The sequence below is a fragment of the Crocodylus siamensis genome, unplaced genomic scaffold (assembly GCF_052110815.1).
Source record: "Crocodylus siamensis isolate JL-2025a unplaced genomic scaffold, ASM5211081v1 HiC_scaffold_210, whole genome shotgun sequence".
Taxonomy (NCBI): Eukaryota; Metazoa; Chordata; order Crocodylia; family Crocodylidae; genus Crocodylus; species Crocodylus siamensis.
Window position 1 is genome coordinate 102,777 of NW_028324620.1, and position 23,610 is coordinate 126,386.

General features: G+C 54.6%; 1 pseudogene; it reads left to right on the top strand.

Annotated features, from left to right (window-relative positions):
- Positions 1–3,185: 3,185 nt before the first annotated feature.
- LOC149851782 (uncharacterized) overlaps positions 3,186–23,610 on the top strand; it is a 45,890-nt pseudogene continuing 25,465 nt past the window's right edge.

The following is a 23,610-nucleotide window of genomic DNA, read 5'->3' on the forward strand; positions in this document are numbered from 1 at the left end:
TGGTCAAACAACCGATCCTGAAGGCACCGCTCTTTGATGAACCCTTCTACGTCGCCACGGATGCCTCCGACGCAGGACAAGGAGCCGTACTCCTACAAGAGCACCAAGAGACGCGGCACCCTGTGGTGTACCTCAGCCGGAAGTTAATTCCTTGGGAGCGAAACCTGTCATCTATCGACAAGGAGTGTTTGGCAATTGTCTGGGCACTGAACAAGCTGAGGCCCTATTTATGGGGGCAGCAGTTCACTGTCCTAACGGACCATGCCCCACTGCAGTGGGTGCAGACGATGCAAAACTCCAATGCCAAGCTGCAGCGATGGGCCTGGCAGCTTCAGGAGTTCAACTTCACCATCGAGCACATCAAGGGAAGCCAGAATGTGGTCGCACATGCCCTGTCACGAAAGGACTCTGGGTAGTGGGTCGGATGGACTCAGACCTGTTTGAGAGCGCTCGGGCAGGGAAGTTCCTGAACGTGCTGTTATGTTTTATATGTTTTATTGTTAGGATCAGTATTATGTGGTGTGTAATTTCTCTGTAGGGTTGAAAGGTGACCCCTCCAAACTAGCACGCTTGTCTCCATACCTCTGTGAAGCTACAGATCCAAGCTTTATAAAAGGGGGGGGGGCGGGGTGGGAAGTGTGGCAGAAAGCCACCTTGGTTTCTCCCCAAAATCTCTGCCCTGTGACTGTGATTAGATGGGGCAGCAGAGGATTCACACCTCAGCCTGTCTCTTTAGGTAACCTGAGCTGGCTGCATTCCTGAGGGAGGGGGGAAACCTGCTTCCTCTGCCTACGGGACTGGCATCAGTTACCTGGGTGAGGGGCATCTACCTGGTGGGCTAGAGTCTGCCCGGCAACTAGTGATGTATTTCAAATTGGTTGATCGACAGCCAACCGGAGCTGGCCTCCACTGGGCCAGGTGAATGAGGTCACAGGGGCTATATAAGTTAAGACTGCACAGGAGGAGGGGGCAGCAGCCATGCAGGGGACTCAGACTTAGAGAGGAGCTTCACCATGTGAAACTGGCTCTCTCCCCCATAACTCATGAGCGAGGAATGGCCTGCCTCCAGAGGGAATCTCCAACAGCCTCAGGATACTGCTTGTGAGTAAGCTACTCGAGATGTGGTTAGATATCTAGCTGGCAGTAACTCAGATGCGTGACCAAAAGGCTACCTCAGCCAGACTGTTTTGCTCAATGGGATTTCTATGATATTGCTCAATCTTGTACCCTATTTTCACCCTACCCCTGTAATCAATAAAGTTCTCCTTTGTGACTGGTGTGGGAGACTTATTGAGGGGTGGGTCTAAATTATGTCTAAGAGGCCCCTTAGGTCTGCGGACTAAGAGAGACTTTCCTTTTTGGCCCCGACTTAGGGAAGTGCCCCAAGTGCCTGTACTGGGTTGAGTACCCATAGGACTATTAGGCCTGTGTTTCCCCGAGGACATAGGGCCAAGAGAGTCCCTTCTCGGGGTGGTGGCAGCACACATTGCCCCCGGACTCTGGGGTGGGGCTCAAAAGAGGGTCTGCCAGAGCTTAGGTGCCCTGGAGAGACGCATGGAGTCTGGAAGGTGGACGGGTGTAGTGAGCAGGGAGGCTAAACTCAGTAGCTCCCCCTCCCAACTTGCCACAGCTTGTGCAACTGCTGTCTCTCATCAGCACCAGGATTGAAGATCATGTGTCACCACAGACCTGGGGTTTATAATTGACCACAATATAAACATGAGCCGGCAATGCGATGCTGTAGCCAGAAGGGCCAATACTACCCTGGCATGCACCAATTGATGCCTCTCCAGCAAAACCATTGCAATTAAATGATTCTCCTGTGCTGCTTTGCTCTTCTCAGCATTGGTAAGACCGGAGCTGGAGTACTCTGTCCAGTTCTGGGCTCCGCACCTTAACAAAGACATGGTTAAATCTTGAGAGAGTCCACAGAAGGGCTACCCATATGATCAGAGACTTGCATGGCAAGCCATGAGGAAAGGCTGAGGGACCTTGGACTCCTCAGTCTGAAAAAGAGAAGGCTGAGAGGGGACTTGGTAGCAGCTTACCGCTACATCAGAAGCATACATCGAGAGCTCAGTGAACAGCTGTTCACCAGGGCACCCTTGGGGAAAGCTAAGAATAATGGTCACAAACTCCTGGAAGATCATTTCAGGCTCCTTTCAGGTTCAACATTAGGAAAAACTACTTCACAACTAAGGTGTCTAGACTGTAACTATTACTCCTAATTTTCCCTAGATGCAACACCCTGCACTTGTCTGTGTTGATTTCCATCCTTTTCTCATCCGCCCACCTCTGTAACATGTCTAGATCAAGCTGGATTCTGTCCCTCCTCTCCAGTGTGCCCACCTAACCCCAATCTTGGTGTCATTAGTGAATTTGGACAGCGTACTTTCGACACCCCCTGGCCAAAGCCCCACAAGTGCTCATGAAGCCATTCCAGGGCCCCCGCTATAACCCCCGCCAATTCCCTCAGCACCTTTAGGTGAAGAGCATCTGGATCTGCTGATTTAAACACATCCAGCCCCACCCAACAGTTCCCTAGCTAGGTCATCCCTGACCCTAGGCGTGGCAGTGCCTTCCCTGGGTCAATCCAGGAAATGTCCCGGTCCCTGTTCAGAAACATGGAGGCAACGAATTTGTTAAAGAGGTCAGCTTTTTCATTAGCTGCAATCACCAGATTGCCAAGCCTGTCCTGTAGGGGCCTCAAGTTCCCCAGTGCCGCCTTCCTCCTCCCTGTGTATTTGAAAAAGGACTTTTTGTTATCCCTAATTCTGGTGGCTAGCCCTTGCTCCATCTCTGCCTTGGCCCGTCCTAACAGCCTCCCTGCAGTTGTGGGCAATGGTAGTGTAATCCACCTTGGTGATAGCCCCTTGTTTCCACTGTTTGTACAAATCCTGTTTTGCCCTCATGCATTCCTGGATGCTTTTGCCAAGCCATGGGGGCTTTTCAGCACTCCTGCCCACCTTGGTGCACATTGGGACTGACTCCCTTTGAGCTTGGAGGATCATCTGCTTGAGGAGCAACCACACATCTTGGACTTCCATGTCATTGAAGCTCCAAAACCCCAGTGTCTCTCCTACTAATCTTCTTAGCTCATTGAAGTCAGCCCTCCTGAAGTCGAGGACTTTTGCCTTACTGCTTGCTTTCATCACACTGCACTGGATAGTTAATTCCAGCAGGTGATGATCACTGTTGCCCAGGTGGTGCAGTACCCGCAGATCCCTCACCAGGTCATCACCTATGGCAAGGGCGAAGTCCAGAAAGGCATTTTCCCTGGTGGGATTATGCACCTCCTGGGTTAGGTGGAGGTCCTGTATCCAGGCTAGGAACTTATGTGAGTGGTCGGAGCTGGCTAACTGCTCTTCCCAGCAGACGTCTGGGAAGTTTAGGTCACCCAAGATCCACATCCCTTGACTTGACAGCCACCGTGAGCTGGCCTGAGAATTCCAGGTCCAGCTCGTCCCCCTGGTGAGGCGGTCTGTAGTAGATGCCTGCTATCAAGTCCCTTTCCCCACAACCCCCTTGCATTCTTACCCAGAGTGCCTCATTTTCCCCTCCTCTGACCCCATTCTGATCATTGAGGATGTGTATTGCTCTTTGACATAGTGTGCTACATCCCCCAACCCTACATTTTTCCCCTGCTCTGTCCCATGTGTACAGCCTCTAGCCCTCAATGTCCACTGCCCAGTCGTGGGTAGAATCCCACCAGGTTTCTGTGAGCCCCACTAAGTCTGGGGTTTTGAGTTCCTCCTGCTTATTCCCCATGCTTCAAGCATTTGTGTAGAGCCATTTGAGGCCTCCTGTAGGTGCATGTGCCACCCCCTTGATCCTAAGCCTGCCCTGGCCCCTGTCACTTACCTGGATACTACTAGTGCATGTCACCTGGCTTGACGGCAAAGTGTCCTCATGTTCCTCTGTGTCCCCATCCCCCAAAGAACCAACCTGGAAGCTCATTGCACAAGATCATCCAGCCTGGAAGAAAAACCTCATCACTGAGGAAATGACCCCCAAACCCTGCCCTCCCCATGCCAACCTTCCTGCATCAATAGGGGCATCAGGCGACCCGTTCCCTGAGCATCTTCCCTGGTATCCTGCAGCTCAGGCATGGATTTTTTTAGCTCCTTATGTGTAAAATTAAATAAAAGGACAAGGCCTGGAGTTTCAGAGGCCCCACAAAGGCTCTTGGCCCCTTGGCAGGGCTCCATTCCAACAAGGACCTAAGTGACAAGAGAGCCCAGTGTGACCAGGCTGTCCCTGTGGCAGGCCAGGACACGGATGCTTCTCCACTAAGAGACCCGCCTCACCATGCACCACTAAAAACCAGGCTTTGGATGCCTTAATGGGGCACCAATGTCTGGTCAACCCCCTTCTTGGAGCACACCTGCAAGCCTGGGCTAATCGCTGCCACAACACAGGGGTCTGGACTGTTGCCAGGCACTGTGCTGTCACACCCGGCCTAGAGCTTTAGTGATTACACTGTCCCCAGCTTTCAGCCCAATCAAGTCTTCATTCCCTCCCCTGGTAGGTGAGAGCACTCAGCACAGTGTGCTGGATCCTGGTGGACCTGAAGACCTGGAGATACCCATGGCTGACCTTTGCTGTGCCTACTTTCTCCCTCAGCAACTGAACTGGCAGCCAAAATCTGAGGCAGAGGAGAGTAGTGTGGACTGGCTGGGAAATTTCTGAGGGGATGGGAGCACTAAGAATAATAATGCTTTCAAAATCTGTATCACAAACATCAAGACACCTCCAAAGGCCAAGTGCACTTAGGATGACTGGCCTGCAGCCCAGAGACAGGCCCACGATCAATGCACCAGACAAGGACTGAGAAGGGACATGTCCTGGAGCCCGCACAAACACTCTTCTTGCTGGCAGCCTGGTTCAGGCAGGAGCTCCAGAGGGCAGCAGTTACTCCTAGTAATGAACCTTCCCAATTTGTTCAACCCTATGGGCACCCCCACTCCAGGTGACTTACAGGTTTGTGGGTTAAATCCTGAGTTAGGTTAGAAAGCAAGCAGGGGGCTGATTCCCCAGGCTTGGGATTGCAACCCAGGAGTCCTGCCCCCAGTGTCCCTTGTGCCCCACCAATGTGTCTGTCTGAGGGAGTCCAAAGGGCACAAGGAGGGCCTGCTTAAGTGGGAAGAGAAGGGGGCAGCTGCAAGGGACCTGCAGGGTCCAGCCACGCTCCACTCACTACAGTCACGCTACAGTCACCCATTAGACTGTGACATGCTACAGTCACCCATTAGTCACCCCCCACCCCACCCCACCCCACCCCCGCCCCTGATATCACTCTCATGAAAAGAGAGCTCAAGGAGATGATCTATAAGCAACCACAAGCGTTTCCCAGGGCCCAGACCAGGGTTCAGAGTGGACTTTGTCACAAGCAGAAGAGGAATGAGGAGACTCCCCAACACAAACCGCCCTTCTCAGGCCACAAGTCTTCAGCTGCTCAGACAGGGCCTGATCACAGACCACAAACCACGCACACCGATCTGCTCTTTTTACCACCTCCCCCAGGCCAGGCCCTGGGCTGACCCCTTTATGCAAATCCCCCTCATGACTCCCTCCTTAAGTAGCCACCCCAGGGCACTTAGGACCACTGCCCCCAGGAGCTGAGCTTTCCTCCTGTGCTCCTGGTTCCTCTCCTCCAGCTCCATGACTGCCCTGCTCTGCCCCCTGCTCCTCTTGGCCCTGGCTACATGCGAGTGCCTGGGGAGGCTGTGGGAGGTGGCCGTGAGAAGGGTAGATGTGGGGCCAATCCCCACTGATCCTTCTTTTTTCCAGGTGTCCAGTCCCAGCTCCAGCTCCAGGAGTCTGGCCCAGGGGTGGTGAAGCCGGGGGAGACCCTCCGCCTGACCTGCACCGTCACTGGTGACTCCTTCACCAGCAGCTATTGGTGGCACTGGATCCGCCAAGCTCCTGGCAAAGGCCTGGAGTGGATGGGAAGATGGGATGGCAGCCCAAACTACAATCCAGCTTTCCAGAGCAGAATCACCATCTCTGGGGACTTTTCCAGCAAGAAGTACCACTTGCAGCTCAGCTCCCTGGCAGCCGCAGACACTGCCGTGTATTACTGTGCCAGGGGTGGCACAGTGACACGAAGCAGGGCAGAGGCTGCACAAAAAGGGGAAGCAGATTCCCAGTAGCTGCTGTGGAAGACACTGAACAGAGGTTGCAGGTTTAAGGGAGGGCAGCAAGGAAAGAGATGATCCCAGTTCCCTCCAGCTCGGGTCCACGCAGATCTGCTCTTCAGGGATGGAGATGCCCAGAGAGTGCCCAGCTGTTCCCAAGCTCCCCACAGCATCGAGGTTGCATCACTGTGAAGGAGACACTGCTCTGACTTAGGTCAGTCCACACCGAGGCCCCTCTCTTCTCGGGCTCATCTTCAGCAGGGCTCAGACCCTGGTTTCAGAGTGGAAGGGGCTCTCGTATGCCCAGAACTGAGCATCTCTGTGGCTCTTACATGATATCCTTGTCACCCTTGCAGACTTAACACCTGTCCCAGGTGCTCCATCATCTCCACTAGTGAGCTACTGCCCAGCCCAGTCCTCCCAAAGACCAGGGCTGGGATCATCTGTCTGCCATGGTCTCCTTTTCCTCTCAAAGCTGCTCTCTGGTATTATTTTGGCACATCCAGCCCCCAGTTAGGCAGATACAGACAGAGGGAGCTTTCCCTGCCCAGCTCAGGTCCTTACTTGAGGAGAGAACTGCAGGCCCTGGCATCTCCCCAGCACCAAGAGACCCTTGCTGGAGGTGAGGTGGGTGTCCTCTGTCCTGCCAGTGCCCCTCGCTCCTAACCTGCAGGCCCCTGGCCCCCTCAGCCCTGCTGAAGTGGGCTGCCAGCCGCCCCTACCACCTGGGCCAGAGCATGGCAACTGCAATAGCTCTGACTCATATGAACATCAGCAGAGTGAGTCTTGCCCAGCGTGGGCTGGAGGAAGGCAGAGGTGAAACCCCCGGCCTGGGATCAGGTCCTGCACCATGCCAGGAAGTCCGGGCACAACCTCCCTACCCACTTCCCCTGCTGGAGAAGAAGGCACCTCCACTTTCTCCCTCGAGCCCCAACTCCTGGACACCCTCCCCCATCCTCAGCAGGCACCCACTCCAGCACACAGCCTGCCCACCCCCACCACCCCAAAGTGCCCAAGCCAAGACCTCCAACCCTTGCACTCCAGACACTAACCTGCTTGCAGCTGCCTGGACTGATCCCACCACCCTGCCTGGCTCTTTGCCGGGCATGAGAACTCCTTGCAGGCAGGAAGCCTGCCAGCCTGCAAAAGAAAATCCACTGTGTCTGTGTTGTTGTCCTTTGAAGAGGAAAATCCACATTTTTTTCCTCCTTTAAATGAGAAAAATCTGCATTTTTAAGCAACAAAATATGCCTGCCATGAGTAAGTACAGCCCTGGGGCCCCAGAGACCCAGTCTCTACCCAGCTCCCTCCTGCCTGCTGAGAGTCTCCCTTGTGATAGGGGAACATTAATGAGCTCCTTATTCCTGCTCCTGCTTCTTTTTACTTCTTCCACATGTAGGTTTGGGGAAGGATTGTGGAAATCCAGGGCTCTGGCTGGGGCTTCCTTCCTGGGCCTTATTATTTACCCACTTACTCCTTCCTTTAGGTGTCTTCCCTGTTAGTTGAGTCCAGCCCAGAGGTGCTGCATACTGGGGAAACCTCCCACTAACCTGCGCTGTCCCAGGTGACTCCATCAGCAGGGCTTGTGATTGGAGCTGGCTCCAGCAGCCTCTGCTACAATCACCATAGACACTGCCAGAGGCCGAGTGCACCTACAAGTGACAGCCCTGCAGCCCAGAGACACAGCCCCATATCACTCAGGGCCACTGGTTCCAGGGGCTGAACTTCCCTGAAGCTGCTGTGGCTGAGAGCTCTGGGATCTGAAGGGGAAGGCTGGGATTGCCCATTGTACCAGCGATGGCTCAGGGCCTGTCACAGCCCATCGGGCTGATGGGAGGAGGAGGAGGGACCCCAACACCCTTGTACCCACAAACAGCTTGATCCCGATGCATCGCCACTTCCCCCTTCATCTCTACGTGGGCAGCAAGATCAGCACAGTGCATCATCCTCACCCATGACAACATGGCTTTCCATAACCAAGACTGCCTCCAAACTACAGGCACAGCTGTGAGCACCAAGACACCCCCATGACCTCTGCAGGGGCCACCTGGGAGTGGGGCTTGGAGAAAAACGCACCCCCAACTCTATACAACACCATCATGATGGAGAGGGCATCTGCATCAACTGGGCTGAAAACCCCTGCACTTGCCTGCTGACTGCCAGCACAGGTTCAGCACCCGCTGCCTTGTAGCACAGTCTCTCTGGGGGTCTTGGGAATAACTCAATGGGTACATGCGGGTGAGTGGGGACAGAGCGCTGCCACCTCCCAGGAGCAGAGCTGGGGCAGGGTGAGGGCAGTGGCACCCCCACGCAGGCCACACAGGTACCAGCCGGACGTGGGGCAAGGAGCTCACACGTGGTGGACACTGTCACCATCCACCGCTCCACACCACCACTAAGCCACGCTCCCGAATAACTGGTCACACATGCAGCTCTCTGGGCTGCTGATGGGTGGCATGCAATTGGCCAGGTGCATGACCTGTCAGCAGTCCTCAGAGCTGCACATGTGACTGGCCATGCAAAAGCAGGGTGCGACGGTATGGGGTGGTGGGTATAAGCCTCCCTCCCCCTCCCCAATTTGAGTCTGGCAGAGCCCATCCACTGCCGTGAGCATGGGTCCTGCTGGGCTCAACTTGCCCTGGGACTGCACAGAGCCATGGCAAAGCAGACTGCAGGGGACTGGGGGCACGCAGGAGGTAATGGCTACTCCAGCCTCCTGGTCCCAATTGGTGATCCCCATGGAAACCCTCATAGGCACCAGAGACACGAGGGACACGGCGTGCTCTGCAGCCTAGGCACTGCAGGAAAACCCTATGCGACAGCCCTGATTACAGAGCCCTCATCCTCCCACCTCTCCAGGGGCCTGTCCCGGCTCCTTCCTCCTCTTTCCTGCCCAGGCGGCTGTGGAGCTCCTTTCCCTCCTGCTGCCTAGTCCTGCCCCGCTTTCCCCTTCCTGTCGCACACCGTGGGCATGGGCAAAGTAGCTCTGAACCTGCCTCCCTCATCCTGCCCCCATCATGCTCAGGGCACATGTGCCTATGTGCACAAGATCAGGGCCAGAGCAGCTTGGCCCCAGGGTGCATGACAGGTTGGGTGAGCTCCTGAACCTTCTGGGTCCCACGCCCATGCCTGAAGCCTGTTCTCCCTCCTGTGCAGTGCCCTCAAGGATCAGAGACCTCACCATGGGGCCAAAGCAGTGCGTGAAGATGAGGTGCAGCATATGAAGCCCTGCACCAGTGCCCTGTGGCCCTGGAGGGTATTTGACCCCTGGCCTGGAGCTCAGCTCCCTTCCTCCCACTGTAAGTAGCCCAGCCGCACCATCCAGACAAGGTGACCTGAGTATGCCTGACCCTTGGCTGGCCTGTCTCTGGACTGCAGCACTGCACCACCAAGCAAAGGACATCCGGGTGGCCTGACCATGCCCCTCCAGCCCTAAACATGCCAGCACCAACATTAGCACCTGCCTCTAGCTCCAGGCCTAGCCCATGGCTCCAGGAAGCTAGCAGCCCCCTGCAGTGCGCTGGGCCTGACTTACTAAAGGGCTCCTCCATGTCTGGTTCCCACTACCCCGCCACTCTGTGGCCCCAGTTACACTTCTTAAAAAATGTTGAAAACCCCTGCTCTACAACACTCCTGCACTCACCCTCTCACACCAGGACATGGGATTACTCCTACACCCAAATCCAAAGGACACCACAGCAATAGCAACAGTGCAAGCAGCCAGCCCAGAAACACCAATGGAAGAAAAGCAGGCACAGCAGGGAGGTAAGAGTTTGAAAATGAGAGTAACAAGGGGGACACAGTGAACAGCACCCAAGGGAGCTGTCAGCTCCAGCCAAGAGAACAAACCCCCAGGGGCCAAAAAGGATGCACTGAGACAACTCCCAGCCTCTCTGCAGGGATCCAGCTCTGACAGTGCCAGATTATGACATGTTGAGGCCCTAAACTATGTCCAATTTAAGAGACCCCATACAATAAAAATAATACTTGATTATTCTCATAGGAAGGACAGTGAGAATAGAAATATGAAAGCTTTATATTTTATATAGACAAAGCTGAAGGCACAAAGAATTTTTGTTTCTGTAACCCAGAAAAATGGATTTTTATGTAATTTTAATATAAATTATTGTTATTTCTGCACACATTGATGAACTTAATATGAATAACAACTGTGGAGCCATATATATGTCTATTTTGTCATATTAGAATGAAAATGGCCATATTTAGAGTAATTTTCCCATGTCTCCTTCATTTACTATAAAACTTGATATTGAGTCAGGTTTTCATACTTTTTTAGTGGTCCTTCATATTGTGAGGCCCTAAACTGTAGTTTAAGTGATTTATGCCTAAATCTGGCACTGAGCTCTGAGGCCCCCCACAACCAGAAGCCCAGGCCAGGGGCAAAATCCTCTCCCCTCACTTCCTCTCCAGGCCCTTCCTCTCACAGCTTCTCTAAGAGCAGCAAACACCCTCCCCACTGCAGTCCCAGGTGCAGCTGAGCTGAGCTGAACCTGCTGGTGCTGATGGTCAGGGGACTGCAGCTCTGGAAATAATTAGGTCCCCCATTAACCCTTTCCAGCCTGCTGCCCTCTCAGCCCTTTATTCCCCTTCGTGCCATGGAAGGGGTACATCAAACTTATGCATAGGAGGATTCAAGATGCCCCACCGGGCTCTCCAGGGTCACATTACCCTTCTGCAGGCAATCCCATGGGTCAGGTCCGTGCAGCTGAGCTCCCCCACAGCTGGAGACACCCCTGCCACTGTCCCTGCCCCATACAGTTCTAGACGAAGAGAGAGCCCCCCAGCTCAGCAGGGCCTGGGTACAGGCAGGGATGTCCAGAGAGACTCAGAGCCCTGCAAAGTTCCAGCTTTTCCTGGGACAAGGGAACCAGGGAGGTTCCTGCCCCCTCAGCCTGGCCCTGAAACCTGCTATAAACTGCATGGTACAGGAGTGGCTTGTTGGGCAGGCTGAGCTCACCAGCGGGTGCATGCTCACTGACAATGGGGCCAATATCATCAAGGCTGTCTGTGATGCCATCTTTGTTGGCATCCGCAGTGTGGCACACAAGTTCCACCCCACAGTCAGAGATGCCTTGGAGGGGGACAGAGCTGCCAGTGATGGCACCGCCACCACTAGCAGTACAAGCCAGCTGATTGCAAAATGCAAAAGCTGGTGAGCTACTACCACCACACCATCAAGGGGAGAAAGATGCTGCAAGAGAAACAGGTAGAGATGAGCATCCCGCAGCAGAAAATCATGCAGGATGTGGAGGCTTGGTGGAACTTCACATACCCAATGCTCCAAAGACTGGTGGAGCAACAGAAGGCCATCCATGATGTGGCCTTGCTTGGGGAGAGTGGGATCAGTGGCCCCCCTAAACAGAGCTGAGTGGGGTACCATCTCCCAGATCTTGGGGGTCCTCAAGCCCTTCCTTGAGGCCGCTGAGACCCTCAGCGCTGGTGATGCCTTCCTCAGCCAGGTGATCCCCATAGTGAGGGAACTGGAGAACCAAATGGAGAAGTTCCAGGAGATCAATGCCCCTGCCTGGGGCAGGCCACAGTCACCTGATGTGCAGGCACTGGTGAGGTGGCTGAAGGAGGGCATCAGGAGATGGCTGTATCCCTTGTGCTCTAGTATGGTCCCCATGCTGGCAGGCATGTGCGACCCAAGGGTAACGGGGAGCATGTGCATTGGCAGCACCAAAACCCTCAATCACTGGATCCAGGTGCTGGTTAACAAAGTCAGGGAGGCAGAAGGGCAGAGGCAAGGGGATGTGGAAGACGGGGATCCACTTTCCCATGCCAGCACTCCCACAGGCACCAGCACGAGCCAGCCTTCTCCATGCCAGCCCCGTCAATGTGGGCCAAGGGCATGGTTTCAATGGCTAGGGTCTGGTGCATTTGGACCCACAGGCTCAGGCAGGTAGCGTCAATGGCTATCTACCTCACTGAGGATGTGGAGGCATTGGACTGCAACCCCTTGGTCTACTAGGCAACCTGCAGCCAGATGTGGCAGGATCTGGCCACAGTGGCCAAGCAACACCTGTCCTGTCCGCCAACCAGTGTTTCAAGTGAGAGAGTGTTCAACATCGCTGGGGATGTTATCACACCCCACTGCACCTGCTTGGATTCCAGTTTCATGGAGCCACTGGTGTTCTTGAAGGTGATCCTCCCGCTGCTGGGGCTCCCCAAGATCTACCTAGAGATGGCCTGAGTGCCACCCTCTTCACTCCGTCTGCACCTATTTTCATTTTTTAAAAACCAGTTACTGTCCCGCTCTCAGCTGGAGGGGGCACTCACTGCATCACCAGCCACCATGTCCCTGCTGATCTCACTCCCCTTCCAGGACAAACTTGGAGGTATGGGATGGGGCTATGGGGAAGGAGGGGGCCCCAGGTCCTGGGCATGACCACTAAAACTGCACCCTGCCAAGGTAGGGAGGCCTGGTGGGACTGCTGGTGGTGCAGCAGCTCCATACATGCCAGAACCAATTATCCCCTTGTGAAAGGCGGGTAGGAGGCACCATAACCTCCAGTTAAGACATGCATGCACACAGTCCTGGCTGGGGAATGCCCAGACCTGTCACATCTTTGACAGGCCTGACACTTGCTGGTTGCAGTGGAGTTGTGAGGCTCCAGGTGAGCTCAGCTGAGCTGCCTGGGATGCCAGCTTTTGCACTGAAAAACCTGTTATCAGGCTGAGGAAGTACCTGCAGTTGGTGTGCCTCCTGGTCCTGGATGGAAGGAATAGTGAAGAAGCTGGAGGCTGGCCTGGCACACAATGTAGGCAAGAAAGCCAGTCAATTAAAATGGAAATGGAGGCATCAGGGGGTGAGGGACAGGCTGGAGGGGGAGGGGGATGTAGCAGCACAGGTAAAAGTGCAGTTGTACCTGGGGAGTCAGATGTCTGGCAGGTCGCAGCGTGCAAGAACTCCACTGTCTAATCTATGTAGAGTCCAAGTGTTTCTGTACCTAGGAGACTGAGGAAGTGAGGTTCATAGGTCTGGCTGTGAAAAGTGGCTTCTAATTTGTTCCCTGTCAGGATCAGGCCTGAGCGACTGGAGGCAGTGGGTTTCTCTGGTGAGGAATGCACCCCCACAGGTAGTTGGGTATTCTTGTCTACAATAGATCTGGGGTGCAGTTTGGGGGGGGGGGTACAGGAGATAGGTGGCAGATTTTGTTTTGAGCTGTAGGAAGTTGGCTTCAGTTCTGGTGATGAGGTTAGGTGCTTGTTTGAATGTACAAACCACTGTTCACAAACTTGGTAATTTCTCCATTATACCACCCCCAGCCCTTGCAAAGAGCTCCTGTGGCCCTGAGCGCAGAGAAGTTGCAGGCAGGCCCCAGCACTGAGGCAATCCCATCCCTCCGTCAGCCAGCACCGCAGTAGGGCAACAGCTTCCAACACCATCTGCCCCTTCCTCCTCTTCCTCCCAGTGCATAAATGCAGCATGTCCCCACGTGCACCCAGCACCACAGATACTCTGGCCCCAAGGCCTTGAGGACTTCCTTCCCCACAGGTGTGCGCACCCATCTCAACCTGCTGAGTGTGGTGAGGGAGTCTGGAGTCCTGGGGAGACCCTCAGCCTGAGCTGTGCCATATCTGAAGTCTCCATAAGTATCTGTGCTGTGCTAGATGATCTAGGCTTTCTGTTCACCACAGGAAAATGCAGGAAATAGTGGGTTTCCCCTGCAAGGGCTGTTTGGGGCTGCGGGGAGCGGGACACAGGGGGCATCACATGCATACATGCATGCAGACACATGCACGTAGCCAATCATACAGCCAGGCATAAGTGGAGAACAGCTAGCCCAGCTGCCTGCAGGTAAGTCTAGGGGGAGAGGGGGCAAAGGAAGGGGCACAGGGGCAGTTGAGGTCTCCACAGTGTAGGAGGGGGTGGGGCAGGGCTGGAAGCTGGGGCTGGGACTGCCAAGCTGGGATGGTGCTTTTGGCCTGGGGTGGGAATTTATGGCCCCAGGACCCAGCTGGGGCAGTGGGACAGAGCCACAAATGGGTCATTCAGGGGGCAGGGTGGCAGCTATATGCTGCTGCACCCATGCCTGTGGCCCAGACCATGAGGGTGGGGATATGCCCCTCCATATTTGTGCATGGGACAGGGGCAGATGCATCCTGCCTGCTGTGGGCTTGGGGCTTCCCATTCTTCTGTCCTGGCCCCTGAGACTCCGCTCCAGCTGTGCTGCCTACAGAGAGAGGGCAGGGGGGAATAGGCATATGTCCCACCTTTCCATTTTCAAAAGTGGGTCACCCTAGCTCCACTTTTCACCTGCACTGAGCAGCCAGAGCCTGAGAACCTGTCCTGCATCTCTGATCTGGAAACACCATTTCCTGCAGGAACCCGCCTGCCTGGGTGAGAGCTGGGGCAGAAGCTGCCAGCACAGTCATCTTGCAGCAGGGCTAGACACACATGGCATCCAGGTCAGAACACCACCCAGGAGCCAAGGAATCGCACAAGCCACAAGCCACCAGGGAGGGAGGGAATGGCAACCCAGGCCCAGCACCCTTGCTCCTAGCACAGGCCACATGAGATGCAGTGGACCATGGGCCTTTGGTGCCCTGATTCTCACCTCACTACAAGGTGCTCCCTGGCAGTCAGGCCCTGGTCTCTTCTGCACCTCTCTCCTCATCCAGCCTGGGGCCTGGGCCTCCCTAGGGCAGCTACCGCCTCCTATTGCAGTGTGGGGAGAAGCCGGGCTGAAAGAGGCTCTGTCATAGCTGAGAAGGAACAGCCCCTCATTAACCCTTCCTGCCCCCCTGCATGGTGAGAGGTGGGTGTCTGAGCCCTGCTAACCTCAGTGGATGTGTCCCCAACTTCAGCCTTCATCAGGCAGAGAGCAGGATGCAGGGAACCAGGAAGGGACACACCTGCCTTGGAAGTGCAGGCAGAGCCCACCTGCTGGGTGGGGGCCCTCTGGGACCCTATGTGATAGAAGCAGATACAAGCTCTGAGGACCTTGGCAGGGAAATGAGGCCTGGAAATGTTCACACCAGTTACATTGCCTGAGAGCTCAGGCAGGTGGGGAGAGGCTGCAACAGCTCTGTCACCTCCTGCCAGCGTGGGAATAGGACTAAAATGGGTCGCATCCTGAGCACCCAGGGCTTCTGGCCTGACAGTGGAATTGCAGATCCAAGCTCCTTTGGACTGTTCTGGACACCCAGCCTGCACTGGCAGAGAAGACCAGCACTTTTCCTTCACCTAGGACAATAATTTGTATGAATTTCTCACCTTCTACTTGTCTGAGACCTGCAGTAGCCTGGAAGGGGACTCGGTGCACAATGCCAAGTCTCACAGTGGGTCAGACCCCTGGAGCCCTGGCCCAGACTCCCTGGGAACAGCCCTGGATGGGATCCAGGGTGGGGAGAAGGAGAAGCGACTCTGCCACCTCCTGCCACTGCAGGGCCAGAGCTAAAGGGGTCTCAGAGTGAGGAGCTTAGGACATCTGCCATCGGAGTTACACTGCAGCTCCCAGATGCTCTGCGCTCTTCTGGAAACCCAGCCAGCACAGAGAGAGGAGAGGGACAAGCTCCCTTCTACAAACACAACCAGTGTCCTAGGCCGCCTTCAGGGAGCCTGATCAAGGGCAGGGCAGTGTGTTAAGGTCTCACAGCAGACTGAGAAATTCTCCCTGCTGTATGAGTTCTGGAAGGACAACTCACGTATTACCCAGCCCGACACCCTACACACCAGACACTACCCTCAACGAGTTTCCTGGAAGAGCTCCAGGGAATAAGGGCCTAGTGTCTGTTGCCTTCTTCAGGTCCATGGGCTTGCCTGGAGACATGTCCTTCTGGCTACGACACACTGGGGTACAGCCAGCCTTGAATGGAGGGTAAGGGCAGCTCTCCCAGCTCCCTCCCAGTGAAAAGACCTGAGGACACTTTCGGTAACACATCTGGGTTCCCCTTAAGCAGCCCTTGGAGGTGCAGGAGTGAGACTGAGCACTCCTACCACTGGCCGCACAGTGCCCCAGCATGGTAAGGAGTGATCCATCCTCTCCAGAGACACCTGCTGAAGCCCTGCACCCCACATCTCTGTCCCACCCTCAGTCCTATGGGTGCCCAAGCAGGTACCCATAGCTGCCAGAATTAAAGGAGCTCTTTGCTGGGGGCTGCCCATATCCTACCATGAGGTAGAATGAGGCAGCCTGTGTACTACCCCACAAGACAGCAAGCCAAGGTCCACATCAAGGGGCAGCAAACCATCACAAGGGTCCAGCTGGCATCCAACACACCATGTAAGCTCTGAGACATCACAAATGGTCCTCTCCAGTGAGGGCAGAGCTCCCTGCCCAATGAACGCAACCAGAAGCTTTATGGGGGGAACCTGCTATCTGGTTTTTGTGAGCTTGTTACACCCCTCAGGGAACACCATGGACCCGGTCCCTGGCCACCACAGGACATGGAGCATGAGTCAAAACCAAGAGTCACATCAGCTTACAGAAGTGGGACATTGTGACTGGGCCCCTTTTCCTTAAAAAGAGTCAGGAAAGTAGCAGCAACAAAGCTAGTTACAGTGAAACAGGCTGCAACATGAGTTTTTGCTGGATAGAAAATCGCCAGCCTTATTTCTGAAGGGACACATCTATTCAGGGAGGAGGATATTCAGGCTCTATAGGAAGAAGCATGTGAAGAGCAAGCTAGAATAATCCCTAGCAATGGGCAGGTGGGAGGGGGTTGTGGGGATGGGGAGAAGAGTCACAGAAGTGCAGCTGGATCTCTGCTGTCTGAATCCCTTGGGCAGTCTTAGCAAACCTGCCCCCCCCCCCGAGCCCCTTTTTATCTTTTTGCCCACATATTTCTCTCTCCTTCTCTCTCTGGACACATAACTGTACCTCTAACAACCTGTCCTGCGACTGCTATCGTTCACCAGACAGTCCAAAACACACTTTCACAGTTATATCAGTCTCAGTCCAAGTGCAAGGACCACACCACATACCCACATTCCTGCGCGCCCACACGGTCATCAGAATCACCCTGAAACCATCACAATGATACAAAGAACTACCTCAGTCCCTTCTCCACCCCCTGACTTCTCTCAGGGGAACAAACATTTCACACAGTCCCCCCAGGGCAGGCAAACGTCAAATACTCTCAGCTCTTATCCCCCCTCGGAGACCCACATGAAAATCCCTGCCCGAGGGCTCCTGCGTAAATACAGCCCCTGGGGCCTGGAGCCCCAGTCCCTGCCCAGCCCCCACCCCCCCAACCTGCCCTCGCCTGCCTGCTGGGGAGGTTCATGGTTACAACAATGAAAGCCTTGTTCCCACTTCCACTGATTCTCTTTTCTCCCCCACGTAGATGCTGGGGAGGGCACGGGGGGAGTCCAGGACCCAGGGCTTCCTCTCCACAACTTGTTTCCTCACCTGCTTTCTTGTCCCTTCAGGATTCATCTCTGTTGTGCAGCTGATGGAGTCCAGTCCAAGAGGTGGCCTTCTGACACAGACACCACCACAGGCACCCGGGATGATCCTTGTACACCCCTGCACATGCTGCACCAGAACTGCACTGATGGTGACAGCACCAGCCACACCAAAGCAGCTGCAAGCTCCAGGAAGGAGAATAAACCTCCCACCCACCTTGGAGGGACACACAGAGAGATCCCCCAGCCTCACACCCAGGGGTGTCTGGCTCCCAGGGGAGATTTCACTTCACGTCTTCAACTCTAAAGGCCAACCCTGATCCCAGGCCAGGGAGGGGAATACCTCTCACCCGGGCATCTTCCTCTGCACACTGCCTCTCCCTCATCTGTGCCCATCCACAGGGTAGAGGACAGCAGGGAACGGCCTCCAATCTGCTGCTGGAGCCCCTGGCTGAGCCTGCAGGACCAGCTGAGTCTGATGACAAGTGATTGCAGCCCTGGGAGATAATTACGTCCCATGTTAACCCTTTCAAGCCTGCTCTCCTCCCAGCCGTGTAGTCCCATGCAGACCATGGAAGGGGTGATACTGTCCTATAGATAGGACAGTGGCAGTTTTCCCCTTGGTCTCTCCAGTGCCGTATCCCACACTCTGCCAACACACCCAGGGCCAGATCCCTGCAGCTGAGCTTCCCACAGCTGGGGACTCCACCCCAACTCTGTGGAGCCCTCCAAGGACACAGCGTCCCCGAGCTCAGCAGGGCCTGTGCCGAGGCAGGGATGTCCAGAGAGATTCAGATTCCTGCCAGCTCACAGCTTCCTGCTGGGGCTCCCCAGGAGCAGGAACACACAAACCAGGGAGGCTCCTGCTCCCTCCCCTGGCCCTGGAGAGGCTCAGGTTGAGCCAGGCAGATTCCTCCACCAGGGGGCAGCACCTGCCCCACCCATGTGTCACCCCCTGCATAGAGCCCCAACTCCTGCCCCTCCCCCCAACCCCAGCACCCACAGACCCATCTCCTTCCCACCAACAAGAGGCATCTCCACTCACCTGCAGTGTGTCTGCCAGGCCCCTAAACTCACCACCTGCCCCTTTTCTTATGCAGCCCATGGTCCCGACCTTAGCCAGCCACTGGCCACGACACAGACAGACATCCCTGAGGCTTTCGGGAGTTTTAGGCCCCAAACTCCTAAGTGGCCCAGCTACACACTGCCTTGCTCTCCAATGGGTCCGGTGACCAGACGTGGGCCACTATCAACAATGTCCCCACACCAGGCTCCTTCCCTCATCACCCCACCAGCCTCCTTCCACTGACGAGCAATCTCCACCCATTTCCTTCCCTGGGGAGATGCTTCTGCCTGGGAACAGCAGTGGGGAAAGCCCACCTCTTGCAAGGACACACGGCTCAGCCCAGAACACCCCCGGATCAGGTTCCCCCGCCCCAGCCCTACAGCTCCTGGGACCTCAGCTCATTTGTACATTGGTGCTCAGGAGGCAGCAAGGCAAGGGAGGGCTCCACAGCCCCTGTCACGCTCACACTTGGCAGTAATACTTGCAGGATGGAAGGAGCAAGTCCCACGGTCAAGTCCCATGAAGCAAGGTTTTAAGGAGCTCATGGGCCACAGGAATCCGCCAGGATTTAGGGACCTGATCCTCTGCTTCCAAGGCAGCTCCTTCACACACCAACTGCCCCAGGAGTCAACTCAATGGTCAGCAAAGTGCCTACAGGCCAGGAGAAGAAGTACTCATCTCAGGACAGTCACAAATTATTTCCCAGGGCAACAGCACCCTCCACAACATCCCACCCTGAAGCAGGAAACCTCTGGCCATGGATCATGTCCAGGCTTGTGCCTTCAGCCACAGATTTATTATTTTTTTGTGAAAATATTTATTTCTATATATGTTATGTGGTTGCAGTCACTCCCTGCTCTTCTGCCACACCTTTGATTGGAGAAAAGGAAAAGATTAATCCCGAAGGAAGACTAGAACAGATGGCCACAGGGTGCTTAGCTTAATCAGCCATTTCATTGGTTTCCTCTTCCCCACCCAGATGCTGGATACAAGTTCAACACAAAGTAACACAACCCTGTGGGTCTAACAGGTGGCTTGGGGTTAACTCACTCTGCCTTTAACTTTCTCTCCTCTCTTCCTCGGTGGCCTTGTCTCCATCCCCAAACTCTCCGCGATGTGGCCGACTGCTGCGGTAAGAGCCCCAGTCTCACCTGCGGATACGCCGTCTGTCATAACGTGGTAAGTTTGGCTCCTGTGCCCAGCTCCTGGAGTCCTTTTCAGTCACCACCAAAGTCTCTCGTTCCACTGCTGCCCTCCCTGGGCGCCGTTCTTTTCTCCGCTGTCCGTTCTCACCACGGCCATCCGGCCCCCGGTGCCCATCGCCTCAGCTTCTTCCAGGTGGGCAATTCCTCACAGCCAGTTTCCCTCAGGTAACATCAGTCTGCCGCTGTACAACCTCTGTCCTAGGGTGGCCACTTCTCTAAGTAACAGGGTTTACTTGCACTCTGTTACACTATATATATAATAGTACCTCTACAATCCATCAAGTGACCAACTGTGATGCACCTGACAAACTAAAACCCATTTGGACAGTTGAACTATTTTAGTCCCATCCTCCTCATCCTCTTCACAGGGTTTTCCTCTAGAAAATCTATGCCAGTCTCCTCTCCATGGTATGAGGTCTCCCATCTCTTTCCCATCGTCGTCTTCTGTCTTCCCGTAGTACCAGTACATTTCACTCAGCCCCATTTTACTGTAGTCCTCAATTGTGGGGTCTGAGTGCCTGTTTGTGAACAGTACTGAGCGCGGGGTGATGGAGAGAGAAGGCTGGTTTGTGTTCACCGCTTTCAGCAGGTGAGAAGAGGCCCTGAAGGGACCCAAGGAGACCAGATCCAGGCACACAGAGGAGTTACCAGGAGTAGCTCCAGACCTGGAGCCTGCAGTCAGGGAGATCATCAGCTCTGTAAAGGCCCAGCCCACTCAGCAGCGCTGTCAGTACTTTTTTGGGACAGAGAGGCAAGATGAAACAGCCCAGAGGCAGTGGGGGGATGTCCCCAAGCTCCCCAGTGCCTCCCAGGTCCTTCCATCCCCTGCAGCACCTGCCACGTGCAAGGGAAGCCACAGCTGTGGGCCTGGGGCAGCACCAGGCACCTTCTATATAGACCCCAAGCAGCACCTACACAGCCCAACTGCTGATCACACTCACCCTATTTCCAAGGCAAATCCCCCACCCACCCCTCACTGGGCAGCCACTGACTCCAGGAGAACCACATCTTCTTCCAGCCTTGCCTGGCCCCTCCCCAGATGCTGCCTTCCCTTCATCCTCCCTCCACACCTGCCACTACTGGCAGATGCACTGGACAAAGCTCCTCTGCTCCACAGCTCCTCCTTGACCCCTTCCTTGCCACAAGGAAGCTACTGCCCTGCCACAGATACCCTGGTGCAGCCCCCACAGCCCGTCCCCATGAGGGTCCTTCCCATGCTCCAGGGGGAACGGAGAGAGCTTCACCTAAGGTCCTTTAGGGAGAGCTGGGATATGGCCCTGCCTCGGGGCACCTATATTTCCCAGAGCTGCTGGGTTGAGCAGAGCTGACCTGAGCAGGGTGCAGGGAACCGGGCCAAATCAGCCCATGCAGGGCCCTGGACCTGAAGAAGCTGCCGCTGCCATTGGCACTGGAGGCTGGGGGGGCAGGTAGTGAGCAACTGGACGTGGAGCTGCTGCTCCACACCACCGCTGCTCTGCCCAGCTCCGTAGAGCCCCCCAAAGCACAGGGCCCAGGGTGGTCACCCCAAATCGCACCCCCAGGGATGACCCTGGGGCTAAGCTGATCACAGACATGGAAGATGTGGGTAAATACAATCAAGGGAGGAAGGGGGCCCTGGTATTGCCTCTCAGACCCAGGTAGGTCAGGAAGGGCCAGCACTGCCTGTGGGGCTGAACGCACAGAGCATCAGAGCAAAGAGAGTCTCACTCTTCCGAGGAAAGAGCTAGTCTCAGCCAAGCATCCTGATAGGGAAGCCTCTGTCTCTCCCCCTACCCACTTGCACCTGCAGAGACAATTCACTGCCTCTGGGGCTGGGCAGGGACCAGCTGACCTCACGGAGGAATTCCTCGCCCCTCCGCACAGCTTATAATAGTCCCTGAAAAAACCCCATCAGAATCTGTGGAGCCTGCACGTCTGTCCCAGAGTGCGGGACAGCTCAGCCAGGGCACCGGGTGCCCCATAGAAAATAGTCTGCTTTCACATGCACGTCATGGAAAATAATTATTGCCATTGAAGCCCAAACAACCACAGACGAGCACCTTGCACTGTTACCAGATTTAATGTAACATGACAGGTAGTGGACTGAATTTAGAAATGCTTGAACAAGAATAGCCCGATCTCTGAAGAGAGCATTTATTGAGCGCTGCCATTAGCAATTTCAAGCACAACAAAAAAGCATTGCCTAAACTGAGGCACAGCCCAGCAAGCAACAGTGATAACATACAAACCTAAGCCTGACTTAAAATGTAACATAGTAAACGAAAAAGAAACCAGAAAGCCTTGCCCAGGTCTTACACAATCCTGAGGGCGGAGCGTCTCCTTGCAGCCAGGGATTCACAAAGTCCTCCTGGGGGATCCGCAGGTCTTCTTAGGCATCCACGTGGAGATCCCACAGGCCTCATCTCTGCCTGGGTTTGTATGGGTGAGTCTGCAGCTCCTTCTCCCCCTTGGGCGCCTTGACCATAATATGTTTTTTCTGGACCTCACACGTTGCACATCTCTTATGACTTTCATGCATTCACTGTCTCTGTCCCTTCTCCGGCCCCTTACAGGTTCTGCTTGGAAATGGAAATGTCATTCCCTGCTTTCTTTGGTCAAATAAGACCAGGCAATCTGAACCTTCCCCTGCTCCCTTAGCTCTATCTCTGTTGCACACTTGTAATGATTGTACCAGGTTTTTGCCAACAACTTCCCTTCCTCCCTTGCACTCCTGTCTTCCTGGGCATTCGTTAGAGTTCTCTGCGGCCCAGCATGACACTGGATCCTTATACCTCTTATACACACACCTCCGGACCATACGTACACATCACGGCCAGTGACAGGTTCCAAGCTCAGGAACCGGGAACCTATGTGCCCAATGCCCGCTAAGTGCCTTGCCTACCTCTTTACCACAGACAGGATTGTCAAGGCTTCTCCAATACATTGGACATGAGTCCAAGACCAAGGGCAGGGGCACATGCTTGTGGGCACATCTGTGCTTGTGTGTTGGCATTTTCAGGCTCCTGAACTCAAAACTCCTTGGGGTCACTGCTGCCCAGGTTGCCTTCCTTATCACATTCCCCACCAACTGTTCCCCGATTGTGAGCAGCAGGTCAAGAAGATCATGGCTCCCAGTTGGCTGCTCCAGCACTTGCACCAGGAAGTTGTGCCCAATACCCTCCAAAATCTTCCTGGATTGCCTGCACACTGCTGTATTGCCCTCCCAGCAGATGTCAGGGTGATTGAAGTCCCCCATGAGAACCAGGGCCTGCTAGCTGTTTGAAGAAAACCTCATCCACCACTTTCCCTCATGTGATGGTCTACAGCTGACCCCTACCATGGCATCACCCTTGTTGCACTCCCCTCTAACCTTAACTGAGAGACTTGCAACCATTTCATACTGGAGCGCTGAACAATCATCTGGCTCTTTTACATAAAAAGACTTGGGTATATCCAGAGTGTCATTAACTCAACTTTTATGAAAGAGCTGCCACTTTTACCCCAGCATTGTGGCCTTTTAAATTAATTATGATATCTTCAAGGGATTAGTTAGTCCACATGAAGTGGCGTGGAGATATTCCTCATGTCACATCTATATCTCATGAGAAAAATCTCAGGGAAGGAGCCTTTCCTTGCAGGAAAGGGAAAGCCCAGAGCTTTGAAAGGATTCACCTGGAAAAAAAACACCCCAACCCCTTAGGCACATTCTAAAATTCCTCTATGCCATTGCCTACCTTTTCATGCTCCTAAACCCCTAGGCTCCTAAAGCTCCTACTAGTGAATAGGCAGAGTAACATTGTGTTCAGTGAGATCTGCAATGCACCTTTATAAAATGAGCACATGCAAATG